General features: G+C 46.7%; 1 long non-coding RNA gene across 1 annotated transcript in view; it reads right to left on the bottom strand.

Annotated features, from left to right (window-relative positions):
* Positions 1–887: 887 nt before the first annotated feature.
* Positions 888–12716, bottom strand: part of LOC140411744 (uncharacterized) — a 41860-nt gene continuing 30031 nt past the window's right edge. Inside the window, exon 3 of the long non-coding RNA XR_011940986.1 lies at positions 888–994. This is a non-coding gene — a long non-coding RNA (uncharacterized lncRNA). The remainder of the gene's footprint in view (positions 995–12716) is intronic.

Raw genomic sequence — 12716 nt, 5'->3', positions numbered from 1 at the left:
CGGTACACACACCACAACATTGTAGGATGGCTCAGGGACCAAGAGGGAGAGCACGCACGGTTATCACTTGAGGCATTGGGAGTTCTCGCAGAGGAGTTCCAAAGAAGACAGGTCGTTCTGTTACTTGCACTGGGGAAGGACACCATTTTGTGTTCCACGTCCACCTGTGTCTCTTTCCTGCAGCAGGTGGTACTGCACAGTCTGGTCTATAGGAGTGCGGGACACCTAGCAAGATGCCATGACCAATGGTGAGCATTCCTTTCAGGAACGTTTGAAATTGACATTAATGTCATGTTTAGTCCCAGTCAGCTGGTCACTGTAAGGAAAGGGATGGCGGCACGGTAGCGAAGTGGTTAGCACTGCTTCCTCACGGCGCCAAGGTCACAGGTTCGATCCCGGCCCCGGATCACTGTCATGTGTGGAGTTTGCACATTCTCCCCACGTCTGCGTGAGTCTCACCCCCACAACCCAAAGTTGTGCGGGTAGGTGGATTGGCAATGCTGAATTGTCCCTTAATTGGAAAAAAAAAGAATTGGGTACTCTAATTTTTTTTAAAAATTTTTAAAAATAAAAGTAATGGGAATTGGAACATGTTCTAATCACTAAAATGCAAAGTAACCTTATCAATGAGCGCTGGCTGGTACTTCAAGTGGCAATCAGCCCCATAATGAGCCTCTGAACATCCGTTCCTAGTGCAAGTTTTCAATTTTGTTACGAAGATAGCATCTTGCACCGAACATGGGTTGAACTGACATTTCAGCTCAAATCCCTATCATGGCGGCATGGCGGAACCACCAGTGTCCGAATGCACTGCTAAACATTGTTCCCTAAATATTTCAAAATTGTTTTTATTTTTCAATGATAAACTAAAATATTTTACGATTCAGCTGGATAATTATAGGATAATAAGAATTGCGGATTCTTGATTTAGTTGTGATTCGGTGGGTCTTGTTGTCAGCGCCATTCTGTCCTCTTAGCCCGGAATCATTTCAAACTGAAAAACAATGAAAGTACAAGTCTGACAAACTGAACTGTTGGCATCTAGGATTGCAGCTGCAGGGAACCTGTTTATTTAGTTTTCTGCTGACCGCGGCTCCCTCAGTAATTTGTAGAAAAGAAAAACAGTGGGGTTTGACATATTTGAGAATGCTTCCCGTGCGGGAAAAAAAAACATTGCTCGCATTAAAGAACTCAAAGTCAGAAAAAGGAAAACAGGCGATTGCTGTCACCCCTCTGGTGCAGCGCGCCCCCTCCGGCAGCGGGATTCTCCGCCCCACCAGCAGACCAATGGGGTTTCCCATTGTGGGCAGCCCCACGCCATCGGGAAATCCCCAATGGAGAATCCTGCCAGCAGAGAATATAGCCCAATGTCCTTTTGCTGCCACATGTAGGATTTCCTCCTCTTCAATACTTGTGACTAAATTGCAAATGTCTATTAATAAATACATTTATGATGTTGATATAAATAATCAATAGATGGAATCGCTCATACGTTATTTAAAAAGTAAATATTTGGTTGTGTTTTGGGGTTACGGTGCAGATTGAACCTAGGTAGAACATAGAACATAGAACATTATAGCACAGTACAGGCCCTTCAGCCCTCGATGTTGCGCCGACCTGTGAAACCACTCTAAAGCCCATCTACACTATTCCCTTATTGTCCATATGTCTATCCAATGACCATTTCAATGCCCTTAGTGTTGGCGAGTCCACTACGGTTGCAGGCAGGGCATTCCACGCCCTTACTACTCTCTGAGTGAAGAACCTACCTCTGACATCTGTCTTATATCTATCTCCCCTCAATTTAAAGCTATGTCCCCTCGTGCTAGAGATCACCATCCGAGGAAAAGGCTCTCACTGTCCACCCTATCCAATCCTCTGATCATCTTGTATGCCTCAATTAAGTCACCTCTTAACCTTCTTCTCTCTGACGAAAACAGCCTCAAGTCCCTCAGCCTTTCCTCGTACGATCTTCCCTCCATACCAGGCAACATTCTGGTAAATCTCCTCTGCACCCTTTCCAATGCTTCCACATCCTTCCTATAATGCGGCGACCAGAATTGCACGCAATATTCCAAATGCGGCCGACCAGAGTTTTGTACAGCTGCAACATGACCTCATGGCTCCGAAACTCAATCCCTCTACCAATAAAAGCTAACACACCGTACGCCTACTTAACAACCCTCTCAACCTGAGTGGCAACTTTCAGGGATCTATGTACATGGACACCGAGATCTCTCTGCTCATCCACACTGCCAAGAATCTCACCATTAGCCCAGTACTTAGTCTTCCTGTTATTCCTTCCAAAATGAATCACCTCATACTTTTCTGCATTAAACTCCATTTGCCACCTCTCAGCCCAGCGCTGCAGCTTATCTATGTCCCTCTGTAACTTGTAACATCCTTCCGCACTGTCCACAACTCCACCGACTTTAGTGTCATCTGCAAATTTACTCACCCATCCTTCTACGCCCTCCTCCAGGTCATTTAGAAAAATGACAAACAGCAGTGGCCCAAAAATAGATCCTTGTGGTACACCACTAGTAACTGGACTCCAGTCTGAACATTTCCCATCAACCACCACCCTTTGTCTTCTTTCAATTTCTGATCCAAACTGCTAAATCACCCTGAATCCCATGCCTCCGTATTTTCTGCAGTAGCCTACCATGGGGAACCTTATCAAACGCTTTACTGAAATCCATATACACCACATCAACTGCTTTACCCTCATCCACTTGTTTGGTCACCTTCTCAAAGAACTCTATAAGGTTTGTGAGGCACGACCTACCCTTCACAAAACCGTGTTGACTATCTCTAATCAAATTATTCCTTTCCAGATGATTATACATCCTATCTCTTATAAACCTTTCCAAGATTTTTCCCACAACAGAAGTAAGGCTCACTGGTCTATAGTTACCGGGGTTATCTCTACTCCCCTTCTTGAACAAGGGGACAACATTTTCTGTCCTCCAGTCTTCTGGCGCTATTCCTGTAGACAAAGATGACTTAAAGATCAAGGCCAAAGGCTCAGCAATTTCCTCCCTAGCTTCCCAGAGAATCCTCGGATAAATCCCATCCGGCCCAGGTGACTTATTTATTTTCACACTTTCCAGAATTGCTAACACCTCCTCCTTATGAACCTCAAGCCCTTCTAGTCTAGTAGCCTGAATCTCTGTATTCTCCTCGACAACATTGTCTTTTTCCTGTGTGAATACTGATGAAAAATATTCATTTAGCACATCTCCTATCTCCTCGGACTCCAAGCACAACTTCCCACTACTGTCCTTGACTGGCCCTACTCTTACCCTAGTCATTCTTTTATTCCTGACATATCTATAGAAAGCTTTAGGGCTATCCTTGATCCTACCTGCCAAAGACTTCTCATGGTAGGGTGCTCTTTCGGAAGGTTGGTGCAGACGTAATGGGCCAAATAGCCTCTTTCTGAACTGTCGGGATTCTCTGGATATATTTCACTTCTCTATCGATTTGCCTTAGTAATGGATTATTTCAGGCAATAATAATTTTTTAAAAAATGTTTTTCCAATTAAAGGGCAATTTAACATGGCCAATCCCCCTACCCTGCACATCTTTGGGTTGTGGGGGCGAAACCCACACAGACATGGGGAGAATGTGCAAACTCCACACAGACAGTGACCCAGAGCCGGGATTGAACCCGGGTCCTCAGCATTATTGCGCCGCCAAGCCGCCCATCAGGTAATAATAACAAGGGGAAATACACTTTTAACTTGTTATCACCTCTGCTTTGAAAATAATTTTGATTCAACAGTGTATTTGCAGGTGTTAGCCTTGAAATTACTGGGTAAATACCAAAGATTAAAATGTCTAAATCTGCTGACTTCCAGTTGAACAAATTCCATAATTTTTCAGTTGTTTATTATGTGATAAAGGTAAAGAAATAAGAGTTTGCATTTATATATATCTGTCACCGTAGCTAATTTTGAAGTGTGGTCACTGAGGTAATGCAAGAAATACAGTAGCCAATTTGACAGAGCAAGCTCTCACAAACAACGATATCTGACAGTGGCTAGATAATCTGTTCGAGAGATGTTGACTGAGGGCTAAAAATTAACCAGGACACCAGGGAGAACTCTTCTATTCTTCGGAAGAGTGCCATGCAACCAATTGCTTGCACCTGAGAGAGAAGCTGGGCCTTCAGTTAATGTTTCAACTGGTGTCATTGTGAGCCCTGTTGCCTCACAGCGCCAGGGACCTGGGTTCGAAAACGGCTTTGGGTGACTGTGTGGAGTTTGCACATTCTCCCCGTGTCTGTGTGGGGTTTCTCCGGGTGCTGCGGTTTCCTCCCACGGTCCAAAGATGTGCAGATTGGAATGGCCATGCTGAATTGCCCCTTTACTGCCATGATCGATGCATGGGATTACAAGGTTGGGGAGGGGGAGTGCTCTTTCTGAGGGTCTGTGCAGACTCGTGGGACCAAATGGCCTCCTTCTGCATCTATGTATCTTCTATGCATCTGAAAGATGGCACCTCTGACAGTGCAGAGCCTCTCACGACACTGCACTGAAATGTAAGCTAAAATCTTGGGTGCTCAAGTCTCTGTAATGGGACCCGAATTCACAACTTTCTGACTCAGAGATGAGAGTTCTACCATTACCACAATGCCGCTGGTGAAGATAATACAGATTATACCTGCTTGATGAGTGAAGGCCTTGTGCATGGCCTCTGATGTAAAACTGCTGCTGCAGCTAACATTCAAAACAATCAAACCTCAAATAGTTTTATATCAAAGAAAATTGAGACTATTTTACACATTAGCATGAAAATTACCAGCAAATGTTTCTTTTTTATTTGTTTTTTTAAAGGGGCAATATAGCGTGGCCAACCGACCTACTCTGCAGATCTTTGGGTTGTGGGGGTGAGACCCACTCAGACACGAGGAGAATGTGCAAGCTCCACACGGACAGTGACCCGGGGCAGGGATTGAACCCGGGTCCTCGCCGCTGTGAGGCAGCAGTGCTAACCACTGCACCACCGTGCCGTCCACACCAGCCAATGTTTCAAAGCACAGTTTCCTAATCCTTATACGACACAAATAGTCTCAAACAGAAATAAATAAATGGAGCACTTTTCAGGTTTGAACTAATCAGTAATGAGAATGAAAAGGAAAAGAAAGGGTTCTTTGCATTCAAAGCATAACAATCTCAGAACGTTTGTGCCCTCTCCTCAGAACTTTCACACTTGAAAGTGCAATTGATAAAAGAGCAAGAATATAAATCAACCTTATCCAACAAGAAAGGTAAGAGCTGTTTTTGTTTTTGGAACTAACTTACATCTGCTGATTAGCTGTTCATTTTTATCTGGTCTGTTTCTTGATTTATAACTGGTTCTATAGTCTTTCAAAATTACTTCAAAGCATAGGGCCCAAAAAGTTTAAAAAAAAACTTTGCATGTGGAAATAAATGTATCCTAGTCGAGAATGACCGATCCAACATGATCTTGATTGTCAACAGGTTTTGATGAGCTATCCCATCATTAGCGCAGTCAAAGGAAAGGGTAAAACAGCTGGAATGACAAATGGTGCTTTAGGCTTTGCAGCAAGTGGCTTGGAAACACTAAACAAATCACAGAATCCAAATCACAGAATAATACAGAGCAGAAGAGGCCCTTTGGCCCATCGGGTCTGCACTGACGAATGAAAAACACTTGACCTGCCTACCTAATCCCATTTTCCAGCACTTGTGTGTTCCATCAACAACCTATGGGTAAAAAACCTTTTCTCAAATCTCCCCTAAACCTCCTGCTCCTGACCTTGAACACGTGTCCCCTCGTAACTGATCCTTTAACTAAGGGGAACAGCTGCTCCTTATCCACCCTGTCCATCGCCCTCATAATCTTGCGCACAACAGTCTATTTGACTGCATTATCGACAAACCGTCCTTGGCCATCCAGTCCGAGGGTGGGACTCGAACCCAGAGCTTCTGGCTCAGAGGCAGGGATACTAACCTTTACGATAGTGGTCAGAAGTGGGTGCATATCATGACCAGCATTACCCTCTTAGGGCAAGTAGGGTTCTGCATCTTATACCTTGGCGTAGGGGTGATCTCCTATTGTTGGCTTATGATCAACTTTGTTCCCTTGTTCTTTTACATAAGTTTTTAAAATTAAATTTAGGATATCCAATTAAATGACAATTTTGAATAGAATAGAATCCCGACAGTGCAGAAGGAGGCCAATCGGCCCATCGAGTCTGCACCAGTCCTCGGAAAGAGCATCCTACTTAGGCTCACTCCACCATCCTATCCCAGTAACCCCAACTGACCTTTTGGACACTACGGGGCAATCTAGCATGGCCAATCCACCTAACCTACACATCTTTGGACTGTGGGAGGAAATCGGAGCTGCCGGAGGAACTCCACACAGGCAGTTACCGAGTCCAGAATTGAACCCGGGCCTCTGGAGCTGTGAGGCAGCAGAACAAACCACTGTGCCACCATGCCGTGGCCAATTAACCTATCTTACACATCTTTGGGTTGTGGGGGCGAAACCCACGCAAACACGGGGAGAATGTGCAAATTCCACACTGACAGTGACCCAGAGCCGGGATCGAACCTGGGGCCTCGGTGCCGTGAGGCAGCAGTGCTAACCACTGTGCCACTGTGCTGCCTGTTCTTTTGTATAAGTTAATAGTAAGGGATCACCCGACCCATAGCAAAGTTGTATAGCACAGAGCACACATTTACGTCTTTTGCTGCTATTCATTGGAGAATATGACACTGCACTCTGTGAGCAATCCAAGCACCCGAAGCTCCCCTTTAATAAGCCTTATTTGTTCAGTGCAGGCATTGTTAGATCCATGTTTTGCTTCAGTTCCATGGATTTTAAGAGTTGTAAGAAGTCACGTTATAGTTTGTTCCAATAACAAACCTTCAATTTTTGTCTCACCTCGAAACAGTGTTGGCACTGAGAATCGTCCCTAGAATGAATGAATCGTGATTATTGTCAGGAAACTGGTCATCAGTTATCTGTGCATCACCAACCTCTGCGCATTGATTGAATCAAACAAACCACTTTCAATTGATGCAAGTATCAGGATTGTGGTTTTGGTGTGTGGATCACCCATCAGACCATGGTTTCCTGCACATAAAGAGTTAGCTGCCTTGATCTGCAGCTGTTGCCGAATATGATTGTGTTTCCGAAATGTCTACGGTACAGGGTTTTAGTAAGTTGACACTTGATTCTGTAGAGTATTGCATTCAAGTACAGTGAACTTGACAGTTCGACAGAGAAACAACTTATACTTACAAGATCCTTATCGCGGTCTCAGGACAGATCAAAACACAGCGCAACAAGTTAGTTACTTTTGAAATGCAATCTCCGTTACGGAGGCAAAAACGGCAGGAAGTGGAGACTCAGTCAACAGCTCTTTATTTCGTTAGCACGATGAATGCTGGTCAGAAATTTGGGAAAACTCCCCTGAACATAGAACATAGAACATAGAACATTACAGCGCAGTACAGGTCCTTCGGCCCTCGATGTTGCGCCGACCTGTGAAACCACTCTAAAGCCCATCTACACTATTCCCTTATCGTCCATATGTCTATCCAATGACCATTTGAATGCCCTTAATGTTGGTGAGTCCACTATTGTTGCAGGCAGGGCATTCCACACCCTTACTACTCTCTGAGTAAAGAACCAACCTCTGACATCTGTCCTATATCTATCTCCTCTCAATTTAAAGCTATGTCCCCTCGTGCTAGACATCACCATCCGAGGAAAAAGGCTCTCACTGTCCAGCCTATCTAATCCTCAGATCATCTGAGTCAGCTTGATGAGCCTTCGCTGCACTCCCTCTATGTCAAGTATATCGTTTCTTAGATAAGGAGAGCACAACTGCACACACTACTCCATATGTGGTCTCACTAAGGCCCTGTACAGCTGCAGTAAGACATCCTTGCTCTTGTACTCAAGTCCTCTTGCAATGAAGGCCAACAAACCATTTGCCTTCCTCACTGCTTGCTGTACCTGTATGCTTGCTTTCAGTGACTTTGTACATGAACATTTCCAAATCTAACACTATTTAAATAATACTCTGCCAATCTGTTTTTCCTGCCAAAGTGGATAATTTCCCACTTCTCCACATTATACTGCATTTGTCATGTATTTGCCCACTCACTCAACTTGTCCAAGTCACCTTGAAGCTTCTTTACATCGTCCTCCCCATTCACATTCCCACCTAATTTTGTGTCATCAACAAATTTGGTTCCCTCATCCAAATCATTGATGTATATTGTGAATAGCTGGGACGCAAACACTGATTTCTACAATACCCTACTAGTTACTGCCGACCACTTCAAAAAAGATCAATTTTTCCCTACTCTCTGTTTCCTGTCTGCTAACCAACTCTCCAATAGAGGGTCAGATTTCCCGAGGCATCACCCAGAATCCAAGAGGTAAGTGCCTTTACAACTACCTGCTGGATTCAGCGTACCTGCTTGGCCAAACCCCACAATCGGACATCTACCAATCACACTCCTCTTTCACAATCTACATAATGAGGCCTCCTCCCACCCCATAAAGGTTCCTGATTTCCCCTTCCAAGGCCTCTGACTTCCCTCCTACAGGCATGTAATCCACTCCCCTAGGTCCCTGTTCCTCTTCCCAAGCATCTAAGCACCTTTTTAGACATCTGACTCCTCCCTCATTCCCCATTCAGATTTCTTTCTGCCTTCCGGGCCTCACATGTGTGTATCTCCTCCCTGGGTTTCAATTCTCCTTCGCCCTTTAGGATAAAGGTACCTGCCAGTAACCTTTAAGTAAATCCAGTTTGGAAATAAAAGCCGATTGTCCCACTATCTCAATGCAATCCTCCAAACGTGGAATAGGATAAGAGTCTGTTCTTGTAACTGCATTAACCTTTCTATAGTCCCCACAGAACCGTTGGGTACCATCCGGTTTTGGTACATCACTATGGGTGAGCTCCATTGGCTGCAACCCACTTCAATTATGCCATTTTTAAGCATACTCGCGATCTCTTTGTGCCAATATTAGAGGGATAAGTCTGTTGGATATTGTTTGATTGGAACAGCATTTCCCGCATCTACATCATGTATAGCCATTAGATATCAGGTGATTTAGATAACGCATGAGTTGGCCACAATGCCTCGGTGGAATTTGACAAGGTTAGTGGCAGAGGTTACGGGGGAGTTTCAAAGGTGGGGGGTGGGATTCTCCCATCTGACGGCAGAGTGTTGACGCCTCTGAAAAACTGGAGAGTTTAACCACGGAGTTATCGGACCGCGAAGTGTAGTGATCCTCTGCCCTACAGGAGGCCAGCACGGCACTGGGACGACCCACGGCGCTCCAGCTGCCGATACCGGCGGCAAATGGGCGCCACAGATCTGTGCATGCGCGCTGCGACTGGCGCGAATGCACGCATGCGCGGTATCTTCCTTCTCCGCCAATTGGTAGGCCCCGATCGGGGGCCAGGCCACAGTGGAGGCCCCCCCGGGGTCGGACACCCCTCCCCCACCAGGCCACCACTGACAAGATGGACGCCGAGATCCCGCCAGGTAAAACCAGATGTGAACGGCGGCGGTGGAACCCGGGCTTTTTTGGGCGCCACTCGGCCCATCCCGGGCAGAGAAGTGTGGGGGCGGGGGCTGCATAGAGCAGCCCCCGACCGGCGCCGGCCGTGCTGGTGCCAATACCGCCGATTCTCCGGTGGACCGCCATCGGAGTGGTGTCGCACAAATCGCGCCCGGCCCAGTGATTCTCCGAACCGTCGTGGGCTGAGAGAACCCCGCCCCGGATGCTTCACACTTGATATTTGCTGAGAGGGTGCAGGTGATAAAGCTGAATGTGCTGCCAAGGTTCCTGTTTGTTTTTCAGTCCCTCACGATGTTTCTCCCAAAGGCCTTTTTCCGGAAGGTGGAAGCACTGGTCTGGAAACTGTATATGAAGGGAAGTTGCCGAGGGTGAGGAGGGCCCTGGTACAAAGGCAGGGATGGTGGGGAGAAGGGAGGGCGGTAATGGAGTCGACTATCAAGATTTGGAATCAGCTGAGGCGGCATTTAAACTGGGCCACCTGTTGGTGCTGACACCGCTGTATGGGAATCACAGGTTTAAGTTGGGGGGGGGATGGATGGGATGTATAGGTGTTGGAGGGAGGAGGGGTTGGACTGGATCAGGGAAATGTTTTCGGAGGGGAAGTTCACTGGGTTGGATGAGCTGCGGGAGAGATTTAAGTTACCCAATTAAGTGGCAATTTAGCGTGGCTAATCCACATAACCTGCACCTTTTTGGGTTGTGGGGGTGAAACCCACGCGGACATGGGTAGAATGTGCAAATTCCACAGGGACACTGACCCAGAGCCGGGATTCGAACCCGGGTCCTCAGCGCCGTAGTCCCAGTGCTAACCACTGTGCAAAGTGCCACACCAGGTTTAAGTTGCCAAGGGAGAGTGAGTTTAGGTACTGGTGGGTGCGGGACTTTACACGTATGGAGCTACCGATGTTCCCCCAACTACCCAGCTGCTGGAGAAGCTGCTGCTCCCAGATGAAGTGGGGGATGGCAGGATCGGGGACACAAACGGCTGGTTGGGAGAGCAGGGTAAGGCACTGGTGAAAAGTATTAAGTGGAAATGGGAGGGGAAGTTGCGGAGGGAGATTGGATGGGGTCTCTGGTGTGAGGTGAGTGAATTTAACCTTCTCCTGTACTAGAATGAGCTGAAGTGTGAGAAGTGTGGGCGGGGGAGGGCGGGTGGGCGAATCATGTTCACATGTTTTGGGGTTCCGAGAAGTTGGAGAGCTTCTGGGAGGCAGTGTTTGCGACTTTATCGAGGATCGTGGGAGCCGTGGTGAGGCCGGATCCCATGGTGTCGATCTTTGACGTTTTGGAAGTGCCGGAGCTGCTGGAGGAGAAGGGGGCCGATGTCGTGGTCCTCGCCTCTCTGACTGCCCGGCAACGGATTATTTCGAATTGGAGGTCGGATACTCTGCCGGGGGTTGCGGCCTGGCTGGGGGACCTGTAACAGTTTCTCCGGTTGGAATAGATTAAGTTTGCCTTAAGGGGGTCTGAAGAGGGCTTCGAGGTACGGTGGAGGACATTCATTTAAAAAAAAAAAATTTTGAGTACCCAATTCATTTTTTCCAATTAAGGGGCAATTTAGCTTGCCCAATCCACCTACCCTGCACATCTTTTGGGTTGTGGGGGCGAAACCCATGCAAACACGGGAAGAATGTGCAAACTCCTCACAGACAGTAACCCAGAGCCGGGATCGAACCTGGCACCTCAGTGCTGTGAGGCAGCAGTGCTAACCAGTGCGCCACCCTGCTGCCCCGCACAATCCATAACTTGTTTGAACTACCCGCCACCTCCACCAGCAGCTCAACATGTTTTTTCATTTATGGCAACCACCTCACCTTATTCTCTGTGGCTCTCTGCTGGGCCGTCTATGAGCAGAGAGAATGATTCCCCCACCTTGGAGCAACCAACTGCTCCAAACTCGCAAAGATTGAGCCTTTAGATGCCGGTAGCATCCTCTCTCATAGACATTATAGCCACCAGAAGTCTCTGCATCCATCTCCAACAAACACCAATGGATTTGCTTCTTTCCATCCTCTCTCAGTCCATGTTGCCCACTGATTCTAATCCACCCACTCACCTCAGTATTGGTACTTCTGCCTCCAGCCCATCCTGCTTAGCAACGTCCGATACTGTGCCACCGGCCAGAACCAAAGTCCACGTCTGATTCTCAATATTATAATAATAACTTATTGTCACAAGTAGGCTTCAATGAAGTTACTATGAAAAGCCCCAGTCGCCACATTCCGGCACCTGTTCGGGGAGGCAGGTACGGGAATTGAACCCACGCTGCTGGTCTTGTTCTGCATTACAAGCCAGCTACTTAGCCCACTGTGCTAAACCAGCCCTTCTTGGCACTGATGGCAGAAGCAAACAGGAGTTTTAAAAAATACTGAAAAATAAAAGAGGAAAAGTTAGTCTCAATAGAGATTATTTTATTCTAATTATTGTTATTATGAAAGGCCGGAGAAACAGAAGTTGAAGACAGTGACAAGGCAAAGTGATAATTGAAAAAATTGACGTGGTGGAAGAGAGACTGAAGTGAAGGAGTGAATAAATAGATGTACAGAGGATGTATTGAGGAGAAAGGGATACAGACGTGAGAGGTGCAGAGGTGATACAAGTATTCCAAGAAATGCAACGTCAGTTTGGGAGTTGGGTAAGGCTGGGTCAGGATTCTGTCTGAGTCAAAGCTGTTTGGGAGTCTTTTATTTCTTTCTTTTAAATTTAAAGTACCCAATTATTTTTTTCCCAAATTAAGGGGCAATTTAGCGTGGCCAATCCACCTACTCTGCACATCTCTGGGTTGTAGGGGTAAGACCCACGCAGACACGGGGTGAATGTGCAAACTCCACACGGACAATGATCCCGGGCTGGGATCGAACCTGGGTCCTCTGCCCTGTGAGGCAACAGTGCTAACCACTGCATACTGTGCCGCCCAAGGGGTCTTTCAATTCTTTTTTTTCTTATAAATTTAGAGTACCCAATTCATTTTTTCCAATTAATGGGCAATTTAGCGTGGCCAATCCACCTACCCTGCACATCTTTGGGTTGTGGGGGCGAAACGCATGCAAACACGGGTAGAATGTGCAAACTCCACATGGAAAGTGACCCAGAGCCGGGATCGAACCTAGGACCTCGACCCCGTGAGGCAG

Source organism: Scyliorhinus torazame, chromosome 4 (genome assembly GCF_047496885.1).
Source record: "Scyliorhinus torazame isolate Kashiwa2021f chromosome 4, sScyTor2.1, whole genome shotgun sequence".
NCBI classification, from domain to species: domain Eukaryota; kingdom Metazoa; phylum Chordata; class Chondrichthyes; order Carcharhiniformes; family Scyliorhinidae; genus Scyliorhinus; species Scyliorhinus torazame.
Note: the sequence above shows the minus strand (reverse complement) of the source record. Positions and strands in the feature narration are given on the sequence as shown.